This window comes from Aotus nancymaae, unplaced genomic scaffold (assembly GCF_030222135.1).
Source record: "Aotus nancymaae isolate 86718 unplaced genomic scaffold, 86718_ANA_hifiasm-v0.15.2.pri h1tg000011l, whole genome shotgun sequence".
Lineage (NCBI taxonomy): Eukaryota > Metazoa > Chordata > Mammalia > Primates > Aotidae > Aotus > Aotus nancymaae.
In genome coordinates, this window is record NW_026988422.1 from 43,191,209 (window position 1) to 43,203,888 (window position 12,680).

The window sequence follows — 12,680 nt, forward strand, 5'->3', positions numbered from 1 at the left end:
AGGACAACAATCCTTGGAATAGTTTCTCACTTTGTGTATAGAATTGAAACTTTTTAAATGCCATTTTATGTTTTAGTCTGGGTGCGGTGGCTTATGCATGTAATTCCAGCAGTTTGGGAGACAAAGGTGGGTGGATCACGAGGTCAAGAGATTGAGAGTATGCTGGCTAACGTGGTGAAATCCCTTCTATATTAAAAATACAAAAATTAGCTGGGTGTGATAGCATGTACCTATAGTCCCAGCTACTACTAGGGAGGCTGAGGCAGGAGAATCCCTTGAACCCAAGAGGTGGAGGTTGCATTGAGCCAAGATCATGCCACTGCCCTCCAGCCTGGGCGACAGAGCAAGATTCTGTCTCGGGGGTGGGGGAAATTATTTTTTAATTAAAAATTTTTTTCTTTTTCTCCTCAGAAAGCATAAAAATATTATTGTTTAGTAAGACTGTAGTTTCATGTTGATATTTTGAAATTTTAGGGTGGTGCTTGTTTGCTCCTGTAACATTATATAAGCACATTCAGTACTATCAGAACTAATCACATTATGCAATAACGTGACTACCTTATGCATATATCAGCATTAGTACATATTGTAAAGTTTTATTTTTTACCAAAAAGTTTACAACTACCAAGTATTCACATTCCTTAACATTATTACAGAACTAATTTAGAAATTTTCTACTTTTAAAACTTATAGATAGGTGTAATTAAATTCTTAGATAGCATTAATGTACTATTTTTAAAACACACAGAAAAACATTCTTTATCATTTGCAAAACATGCATTATCATCTACTCATCTTTGTGAATCAGGTTTTTCTTGATACCATGCAATCAAAACAAATTTGATGTAAGACTGTCTAACCATCCATGATTTAAAGTTTGTGTTCATGAGAAGAATTGTATTGTTCTCATTATACATGTTCTACATTAGAGTTTTTTTGTTTTGTTTTGTTTTTTTGTTTTTTTGTTTTTTTTGAGATGGAATCTCACTCTGTCACCCAGGCTGGAATGCAGTGGCACAATCTCAGCTCACTGCAACCTCCCCCCAGCTTCAAGCAATTCTCCTGCCTCAGCCTCTTGTAGGTGGGACTACAGGCATGTGTCACCATGCCCAGCTAATTGTGTGTGTATATTTTTAGTAGAGACATGGTTTCACCATGTTGTTCAGGCTGGTCTCGAACTCTTGACTTCAAATGATCCTCCCACCTCAGCCTCCCAAAGTGCTGTGATTACAGGCATGAGCCACTGTACTCGGCCCCATTTGAGTTTTAAAATACACTGATATAATGAAATACTGCTTTAATCTGTTTCTTATGTTATAGATCCACATGAAATTCATTTAGAAAAATGTTCCTGTACTAAAATATTTAAAGCAATTGGATTATGATTTATGTTTTATTTTGTAGTTAGCATCTCTAGTGGAATTTCAGAGACACTGTTTCTGTCTTGTGATTATTGATCCTTTTAAAAATCATTGTATTTGAGAAATACAGTAGTAGAAAATCTGTGACAAAATAGGGAATTAAAGTAGACAGTACACTCAACTCCACTGTGTTTAAAGATTTTAATAAATTTCTGTACATTGTGCTAGTGGTTAAGATCTGAGACTCTAGAGTCAACCTGAGTTGAAGTCTTGGCTCCATCACTTTATCTTTTGTCTATTTCTTCCTCCATAAAATGAGAGTAATAATAGTGTTAACTAATAGGATTATTGTGACTATGAAGTGCACTAGTACATGTAAACAGTCCTGGTCCCTGGCATAAATACACTCATAAAATATAGTTATTATTATTTTAGAACATGGTTGAGATCTCACTTTATGTTTAATATGTCTTTTCCTCACTTAACATATCGTGGCTGGGCACAGTGGCCATAATCCCAGCACTTTGGGTGGCTGAGGTGGGTGGATCATCTGAGGTCAGGAGTTTGAGACCACCCTGGCCAACATAGAGAAACCTCATCTCTACTAAAAATACAAAAATTAATTCCAGCTCCTTGGGAGGCTGAGGCAGGAGAATTGCTTGAACTGGGGAAGCAGAGGTTGCACTGAGCCAAGACTGTGCCATTGTACTCCAGCATGGGTGACAGAGTGAGACTCTGTCTCAAAAAAAAAAAGAAAAAAAGAAACAAACAAACAAAAAAAACATATTACAACTATTTTCCCATGTTGTTAAAAGTTCCACCAGTAATGTAAGAGAATATTGGGTGCCCTGTACCCTTGCCAATATTGGGCATTCTCACTCTAGATATTTGCCAATATGATATATGAAAACTGTCATGTCATTGTTTTGATTTGCATTTTCCCCAAGCTTCAGAGAGGTTTAATGGTTTTCACATTTTAAAAAAGCATTTTTTAATTTATAATCATCTTGTTTAATAATGAGGTTTTCATGTTTTTATTAACTCTGTTTCTTCTCCTGTTTAGACAAATCTTAGAATTTTTCACATTGATTTAGACAAATGTCAGTACAAAGGTCTTTATAAGTCTATGAAAATTTTAATGAATTTTCTTGGTAATTTTTGTCTGTAGATTCATGTTTAGAAGGGCTTTTCCAATTCTGATATCATGTAAATATGTGTAATTTGTTAGTTTTAAAAAATATGACTTCTTTAATCCCCTAGATTGTAGTTTACTAGGTGTTACCTTAGTCTTCTGGATATTGCCTGTTCATACATTTGCCCATTTTTCCCCCTCTGGGTTGTTTATCTTTTCTTCTTATTGCTTTATAGGTGTCCTTTAGATATCACAATGGGTAATCTTTTGTTATATGTGTTACATGTGTTTTCTCACTTGTTATTTGTCTTTTAATTTCGTTAATGGTGTCTTTATATAGAAGTTTTAACTATGTGGTCAGATCTTTCTCTTAAAAAAATTCTTCATTATTCAACTTGAAAATCTTTCACTTCTTTATAGCTTTGGTTTTTGTGTGTGCATTTTTATTTTTTTTTTATTTTTTTTTTAAATCCAACTTTTTATTTATAATCTTTCCTACACCAAATAGATTGGAATGGATCTGACCTTACTGGAATGTGACTCTGTGTTTTAGAAAACAAACCTAAGTGGGTGCTGCTGCTGCTGCTGCTGCTGCTGCTGTTGTTGTTGTTGTTGTTGTTGTTGTTGTTGTTGTTTAATTGCATTTTAGGTTTTGGGGTACATGTGAAAAACATGCAAAGTTGTTGCATAGGTGCATTCATGGCAGTGTGATTTGCTGCCTCCCTCCCCCTCACCCATATCTGGCATTTCTCCCCATGCTATCCCTCCCCAACCCCCCCCACCCACTGTCCCCCCCACTCCCCCACAACAGACCCCCGTGTATAGTGCTCCCCTCCCTGTGTCCATGTGTTCTCCTTGTTCAACAAAAATCTCTACCATCCCAAGATTATCTTTAAAACATTTTCATATATTTTATGTGAAATTTTTTTTTCACACTGAGCTCATTTAGTTTGTATGGAATTTCCTTTTGTGTCTAGTGTGAGTGTAGGAATCTAATATTTTCCCAAATTGATAGGCTTTTGTGTCTCTCAGTTCATTGACCTTTTTATATTTCAAATGCCACAAGGTCTTCCTGCATACATAAAGCCTCTTTCTGGATTCTCAGTTCTGTTCCAGTGACAGGTCTGTCTATGTTTATTCCATTACCTCCCCTCCCCTGTGGCTTTTTATAGAAGTTTGATATTTGATAGGGCAAATATGCTTGTTTTCAAATTTTTCTTCGCTATTCCCATGAATTTACTGTCTCTGGTGAATTTTAGAATTATTTTGATGAGTTTTAAGATAAATCCCATTGAAATTATGATTAGAATTGTGCTAAATTTATAGATGAATATGGGAAGAAGTCAGTTCTCACCAGCAGGTCTTTCTGTCAAGGAGCATACTGTATCTGTTTATTCTGGAGTTGCCTCTCTGATAACAGTTTTAACCTAGATGCTGGTTGTAGCACTGTTTTCTTCTAAATACGTGTATTACAAAAACAGTATCAGAGTCAATTAGTTGAGGGAAAAGCCTCATATCATCTCTTCCTGTTTTCATTTCATTTTTCACCTTTAATTTTGGGTCTGAAGAGACTTTATCATGATATATGGCATATGTATACTCAGGCTTTTGTAACAATTGGCAGTATAGTATGATCTTTCTTTCTTATTGTCATTAATTTAATGATTAAGGACTATTTAATCAAGTTGATAACTGTACTTAACTCTTATGTTAGATAAAAAGGATAATTCTAGTTTTTGAGAGTACATACTAAGATAGAGCTTTACTCTTGTTTTATTTGAAAAATGTTTTGGGGGGGTATTTTTTTTTTGAAAAACCTCTGAGTTAATACATAATCATTGTGAAAATTTCATACAATATTGCAGTATATAAAGAAGAAAGTGCCTTTTGAGAAGATGAGAGTTTTGTTCTCCAAACTTTCAGTCATTGATGTGCCTCCTTTTTACTTTTGCCATATAATTGTATCATCTGTACTGTTAATTCATAACAATTTTCTTAAAATTTAGTAAAGAAATCCAAAAATCCTTAGTGATAAGAGCTGTGAACTCATACATTGATGTATATTACATAAATACATAACATTGATGTTTTATGTACATGGCTGTATATTAAGAAATATATAACATATTATATATAACATATATAATATGATGCATATTAAATAATGATTTATTCAAATGTATGTATACTTTATAACACACTGGCACAGTGAGTAGATGTATAGGTTCTGAAATCAAGGTTTCATGGTTTTAAATCCTGATTCTGCTATGTCCTCCTTCAGTGATACTAGATAATAAACTTAAGCCTCTGCTTCCATTTTATTTGTTAAATGGGGTTAGTATGCCACCTCCCTTGTAAGGTAATTATAAAATTAAACAGCAGGTGTACAGTCAGCAGAGCCCTAGTACAGAAGTGTTCCACAAATACTAGCTATCATTCAATATAGTAATTTGTAAATACCCTGTCTCCTTCAAATCTAGTTCTCACAGAAGCGTCTCAGTTTTAAAGTGTTTACATAGTATTCATTTTAAGAATATACTATGATTTATAAAACAGCATTTTGTAATTATTTTTTGTCATTTTTTAAAAAAAGCAAAAAATACAGGATTGGTTTCTAATATGTATCACCAGATTTCCCTCCCAAAGGACTGTATTAATTTGCTGTTCTGTCAGTTTAGACTTCATGATTTAAATATTTGGTGGGGGGCAATAGTGGTTTTAAAAATAATACTCGTTTTTGTTTCAGTTAACATTATTACTCACTAGCCATTAAGGAACACATTAATTACTATTTGTTGTTGAATCTGTGCAATTTTCTGAGAAATAGGTAAGCCTGCCTCTGTGTGTGTGTGTGTGTGTGTGTGTGTGTGTGTGTGTGTGATGCAATTTATGTGTATGGTACTAGAAATTGAGAAATTATGGTAATTTCATATTATTCTGGTCAGGGATCCCTGGAATATCAGAATTGTCTCCAATCTATAGCCATTGTTTTCAAGTCTATAGAGTCCGTGGGAGAAAGATTTGGATTAAATATTTGCACTGACAAATGGAAAACAAAAGGACTGTTCCTTGGGTTCTTTTATTTCCCCTTAAATTCACTTACTCCCCCTCTACATTGCCTCCATCTCCATCTGTCTCCCTGGCTCCTGAAAAGACAGCACTGTTTAAGCATCAACCATCTGACCCTTCTTGCAGTCTCAGTTTTTGGCTGGCTCCCATGTTTATGCCTGTTCTGTGTTTTTCTTCTACTGTTAAGCTGTCTGTTGTTGGTTCATTTCTGCAGTGAACCTCTAGAGAGGAAAGTGAAAGCTTTCCTTCCAGCCATACAATAGAATTATAAAGCAGTAACGTTTAGACAGAATTTCCCATTTAAGTGCCAAAACTTCATACTCCATTTCTGATAAAAAGCACAAAGGTTAAAAAAACAAACTTATTTTTTGACCCAAAGCTCTGTTGACATTCTATTAAACAAACACCAACCTATTCAATTTTCATAACGTAAATGGCAGATATTTTTATAATTCTTACACTAATAAATCATTTCCCTGATGTTTTTGGTAAAACCCAATATTCATAATAAAGTCCAGAACCATGAATTGTTTTAACTAATTTCTCCTTATGTGTGATTACAAGCATACTTCTACAGGAAGTTAGTATACTCTCACACAAGCTAATTTTTTTGGAGGAAAAGGCCAACTGTAGAAACTCCCAGAAACACAATGTGATAAGCATCCACAGAATGACAAGAAAGTCATGCCTAGGATACAAATAATCAGGTGGAAAAATGATCACCTGGAATAATAATAGTTGAAATAAAGGTCAGTGCCATTTACAATATTTCAGTAAAAATGATAATCTTTAGAAACCATCAACCTCCTCCAAGAGGTAACCACACCCCTCAGATATCACCAGGGGATTCCACTGCTTCAAGAAAGATTGGAAGTCACCAGTCTCATGTTTTTTGCATGATAGTGTTTTTAGGCATTCCAAACGTAGAGTGTCTTTTTTTTTTCTTTTTATTGATGTAAAGCAGGCATATCCAATTTTTTGGCTTCCCTGGGCAATATTAAAAGAAGGAAACTTGCCTTAGGCCACACATAAAATACATTAATATGAACAATAGCTGTCAATCTAAAAAAAAAATCACAAAAAGTCAAGGTGCAGTGGCTCATGCCTGTAATCCCAGCACTTTGGGAGGCTGAGGCTAGCAGATCACCTGAAGTCAGGAGTTCCAGACCAGCCTGGCCAACATGGTGAAACCTCATCTCTACCAAAAATACAAAAATTTGCCAGGTGTGGTGGCAGGCACCTTGAATCCCAGCTACTCAGGAGGCTGAGGCAGAAGAATGGTTTGAAAGAGGGAGGCAGAGTTTGCAGTGAGCTGAGATGGTGCCATTGCCCTCCATGCCCTCCAGCCTGGGAGACAAGAGGGAGACTTTGTCTCAAAAAAAAAAAAATCACTAAAAAATTAATATTTTTTTTTTTTTTGAGAGTGTCCTGCTCAGTCACCCAGGCACTCTAGTGCAGTGGTGCAATCTTGGCTCACTGCAACCTCTGCCACCTAGGTTCAAGCCATTCTCTTGCCTCAGCCTCCTGAGTGGCTGGTATTACAGGTGCCTGCCACCATGACTGGCTATTTTGTGTATTTAGTAGAGACAGGGTTTCACCATGTTGGTCAGGCTGGTCTGGAACTCCTGACCTCAACTGATCTGCTGGCCTCAGCCTCCTGATTAGAGGCATGAGCCACCACACCTGACCTGTCATTTCTTTATATTTGGGTAACATAAGGACTTTAAGACCCTTTCTCCTTTGGGTCAATCAATGATCTGCACCATACACATTTTACAAAACAAAGTACAGTACAGTCCTCATTCACATCCTGGTCATGTCACTCCTAGTGACTCCCATATTGAAAATCTCCCAGCAGGTACACCGCTTTCTTCTCCATCTGATGGGCTTCTCAGCTCCCATCACACTGACTGGACACAGACTCCCTAGAGGCAGCCCCCAGGAGCAGAAGACACGGATGACTCAGAAGTTCCTAAAAAGTCATCAAACCAGATGACACAAAACTCAAATTACATTTCACTTTGTTTTTGTTTATTGTGTTTGAGACAAGAGTGCAGTGCATCCAACTAATCTTTTTTGGAATCTTTTGAAGAGATGGGGTTTTTCTCTGATGTTCAGGCTAGTCTCAAACTCGTGGTCTCAGGTGATCTGCCCATGTTAACCCCCCAAAGCACTGAAATTACAGGGCTGCACTGTGTAATTTGCTGTGTGACACAGCGCAATAGCAAAGAAACCCCATGGGTCCAGTGTGTACTCATATGGGTGGATTGATGGCTGGGAAACCCGAGGAGGAGCCAAAAGAGCAGCCATAGCACCTGAATGTCCTGGCCCTTTGAGGGCACCCTTGGGTGGCCAGGACAGAGGTGGGGGTGGCTTAGGGTTGGGGGAGGGAAGAGGATGGGGTGGGATCTGAGTTGGGGAGGGGGATGGGAGGATAGGTGAGGAAGGGGAAAATGGGATGTTGGGCACCTGGAGGAGGGGGTCTGGGAAAGAATCTGGTTCAAACTTAAGTCTTCAAGGGTGAGAGGGAGGTTCAGCTACAAGTCAGGGAGAAAGTCTTTCAGGGAAGCCACAGGACACACAAGGCAAGAAAGCAGGAGGCTCAGGAGCAATTAGATGGAGGCCAGGGCTCTGGTTTCCACCACACTTTCTCCTGTCTGGGTGCTGCCTAAGCAACCCTGGGGCTTTTTACTCCCTCTCCACCAATCCCCATCCCTGGAAAGTGGTACCTCACAGTGGATATTCCATGGAGCGCCCATGTCCTCAAATGCCGCTACCCCATCTCAGCCCCCCATATACCACCCAAGGCTCTCTGGAACCTTCACAGACCTGATTTCTGGTCTTCCCTACCAGCTCCCTGTCCCTGCTTCTGGGTGGCTCCTTCCTTCCTGAGCCCCCAGGGTTTCTCATGGTCAGTCTTGGCTGCAAAACATAAAAAACAAATGATGGCAGGATGGCAGGAAGAACCTCACAGACAAGTAGAGTGGGAGCTCCACAGCCCCCTCTCAGCCATTCATATTCTAAGCAACAAAACATCAGAAGGATGTGGAAAGTCCCGATAGTAAACCATCTCCATCACATCCATGGAGCCATCCATCCATCATCCTGTATCTCAGGAACGAATGTTGAAGCTACACTGGTTTTAAGCATGCATGGTACATTTACAAAAATTAACTTGACTTATTTTGTTTATCAAGAAAATCTCAATATATTTCAGACAAATCCAATGACACAGCAGGTTTCTGATCACAGAATTGTGCTAGAAGTCAATAATTAAAAGCTAACCAAAAATTATTATATGCTTGGAAATTCAAAGTGCCCTTATAAGATATCAGCAGAATAAAGAATCCAAAGTGAAACAAAACTGCCTTTACACTCAGTGACAAGATCATAACATGGCAATCAAATGTCTCCCTCTGGCCCAGGAATTCCACTGTGTGGCACAAGGTCGTGTGGCCTCAAATCACCCCTAACACACCTAGACATCTTAACATCTGAAATAAGGGTGATGGTGTCACTTACCTATATTATCTTACTCCCTGTGAAGGTGGACTTTTAATTCTGAACCCTAATGAAGGGGAGAAAACCAAGTTGACTATCATGGTTGAGCTCTCAGGGATGTCCAAGGAATCTGTGCATTTCAAGAGACTAAGTTCATCAGTCTCTCTCCTGGGAGATTTGGCCACAATACCCAGAGGGTTTGGCAGTATCATGAGTGATGGCTAGGGAGTGCCAAGCTGGTGAGCAGGACCCAGGGGTCTGGTGACCAGGTCAGACCCCCACTGTCCATTATCTTTCCTGGACCCATCCTCAGCTAAACTTCCCAAAGGCCTGCCTCTGCCTAATCACACAGAGTGCTCAAATGTACTCAGGCCTCTTGCAGCTGAAAACCACTGCTTTAAATCTCCTTACAATTTACTATGACATAAAGTTATCGTAAACTGCAAATACTCTATTCATGATGCAAATGGAAAGCCAATGCCTTTACCATAAATAGAAAAACAACCCTGAGACACAAGGAAAACAAAAAACAGGGATAACACAACTATGGCATTCAATTCTATTCGTATGCTGTCACCTGCATAAAGAGCCCCAGATTTCGTCGTCTTGGTTGTAAAAGGAGAGACCAAGTAAGTGGGTGTTGAAGTCAGATTAGCCCAAAAGTGAATGGCAGAGAGTACCGTGATGTCCATGAAGGGTTGCTGGGGTCACCTTGTTTATAGCCCAAGCAGAGACAGGGCAAGGAAGGAGATATGAGCAGAATTTGGGGCCTCAAACAGGGGATGTGATTCATGCAGCCCAGGAAAGGCTCCCCAAAGCCAGACTCGACCTCCCTTGGAGGCAGGTCCCTCATGGAAGCAGAACAAGGCACCTTAGATTTGAGACCAGATGTGTGACCCTGGGCTTGTCTCCTTCCATATGATGGGAGTGTTAATGACTGTGTCAAAGACTGTCTGAGGATAGGAGGAAGCAACCTGTTGAGCACCTGTGTACTGAGTGTCATCACCTCCCAAGGACATTTTTCCTTCCAGAGCTGGCACCTTGGAAGGTCCTTGGCCACTAAAGGCAGTGATGATGATAACAGCAGCAAATCATCATTTATGGCTGATGATGGAGGGCTAGGGGGTAGGGCTCCTAGGTTCTTGATAAGAATGAGGGTCTGGGAACTCCTGGGGACAGCTGAGTGAGTCCTGTAGGACTCCTGGGTCCCCAGGGGCCAGGTCTGTCTTCAGTGGCACTGGGCCTAGGCTGGGATGCTGGGGCAGGCACTGGAGCATCAGCAGGACAAACAGCCACAGAGGCAGTGGATCCATTGGAGGTGGCATGTGTAGGATCATCTGTCCACCAAGTAGAGTCACCAGGCCTGGCTGACCACTGCCCCACAGACGATGCCCTGTCCCTTGCCTCACACTTTGACAGGGTGGTGGCTGGCACCTGGGGCCTCATGGAGCATCACTCTAAGACCTCTGTGTCCTGGTCATTGAATGGGAACTTGAGTCACCCAGGGCCACTGGAACAAGAAGGAAGAATCAGGCCCCATGATGTTTTGGGACAGTGTTCAGCACAGGAAAATGCACAGAATGCATGCATGACACAGGGGAACTCTTGGTGTGGGAGCCAATATTTTATGACCTCCAGCCCTAATCTGAGCACTCTCACCTGTGCAATCTGAAAGAAACAGGAGACTTGCAGGAAAGATAGTGCCCAGATTTAACTTAAAGGAACTAAAATGTTGAATGTTCACACTCCTGATATCCTTCCATATCAACTCCCTTAATGCTCCCATCTTCACTATCATACAAGGTAACTGAGGCAGTCAGATTTACTAACTCAATGTCACTCAGCTGATTCTGAGTTCATACTGATCACACCTGAACAAACTGCATTTTCTGAAGTTTACCCTGTTTGATCATGCTTCTGCTGATTTTGTGCAGCTCTGGGACAAACTCCACCTGGTTGAGGATAAAGCAAATCTGAGGTGACTCAGTCCTGCTGTCATTTCCCATCAATTACCCACTCTCCTCCTCTCCCCTTCACAGTCTCCCACACAGGCTGATACTGTATGGTGGCCCTAATGGAGTCCACTGAGTATTTTAGGTTCTCCTCTGGGCCCCTTGAAGCTGGAGTAGCTATGGGATTTGCTTTGACTCAGGAGACATGAGTGGAAGTAAAGTGTGTCACCTCGAGGCAAAAAAGTTGGAAGCCATTGAGACTGGCCACCCTTTCCCTCATCTCATAGAGCCACTGACAGGTCCTATCTAGAGGCTGCTCCTTTATTCTGGTGGTAGATGAGGGGAGCACAGGGCCCAGGAGATCCACAGAGGATATGCAGCATGAACAGACAGAGAGCCTTCAGTGTTGTAAATTTCCATTTTGGGGAGTGTTTATTACCTATAACAATACGTGGTCCATCCTAGCAGACAGGCACCATCTGATCCATGCTCTGTGAAGCAGACTAGCCTACCATCAGAACATAAACTGGTTGCAAGACACATGTAAGCTTCAGTTCCAGTTCTGCCTCTTATTAACTGCAACCTCAGGCATTTAACTTTCAGTTTCTGAGCCTCAGTTTCAACTCTGTAAAATGGGTTGGTTATACTACTTCAGGTTGTGGAGTGAATGAAACAAAATAAAAATGCATGTAGAGCATTGAGCCCAGGGCCTGGCACACACAGTGAGTACTTTGTATTAGCCATGGAACTTCATAATGCATATTGATTGTCAATATTCAGACATTGCAGTAAAGTATTACCAAAAAATTTAAACTTATTTGTATATGTATTCTTTCAATCTTTATTTAAACAGATAGGATAAAATTATGAATATTCTTTCATATCCAGTGTTTTTCTCTTATTAGTATATGCTAAAATTTTTTTTATCTCAGGCCCATCACGATGGCTCACACCTGTACTCCCAGAACATTGGGAGGCCAAGGTGGGTGGATCACAAAATCAGGAGTTTGAGACCAGTCTGGCCAATATAGTGAAACCCCTGTCTCTACTAAAAATACAAAAATTAGCCAAGCATGGTGGCATGCACCTGTAGTCCCAGCTACTTGGGAGGCTGAGGCAAAAGAAATGCTTGAACCTGGGAGGTGGAGGCTGCAATGAGCCAAGATCATGTACATATATATACACACACACATATAATCTCAAAAACAAATGATCATTTATGAAATCATTTTAAATGACAAGATAATGTTTAATTTAATGAATAATTTAATTATTACAATTAGATATTTTGTAGATTGCACAGAGCATTCAAAACAAATGAAGGAGAATAAAGAAAGTATTAGACATTGTAAAATAAATGTGATTTTATTATTTTATTCAAAAATATATAACTATATTTAATGTAAAATGTATTTCTAATTATGAATCATGTTAAAAATAGTATAGAAGCTGCTGATTTTGATTTCTGTTTCAAATTTGGCAAATATGTTTATATATATATATATATATATATATGTTTTATTTTTATTTTTTAAACACAGAGTCTCCCTCCGTCACCCAGGCTGGAGTACTGTGGCGCAATCCTGGCTCATTTCAACCTCTGAGTCCCAGGTCCAAGCGATTCTCCTGCCTCAGCCTCCCAAGTAGCTGAGACTACAGCCATGT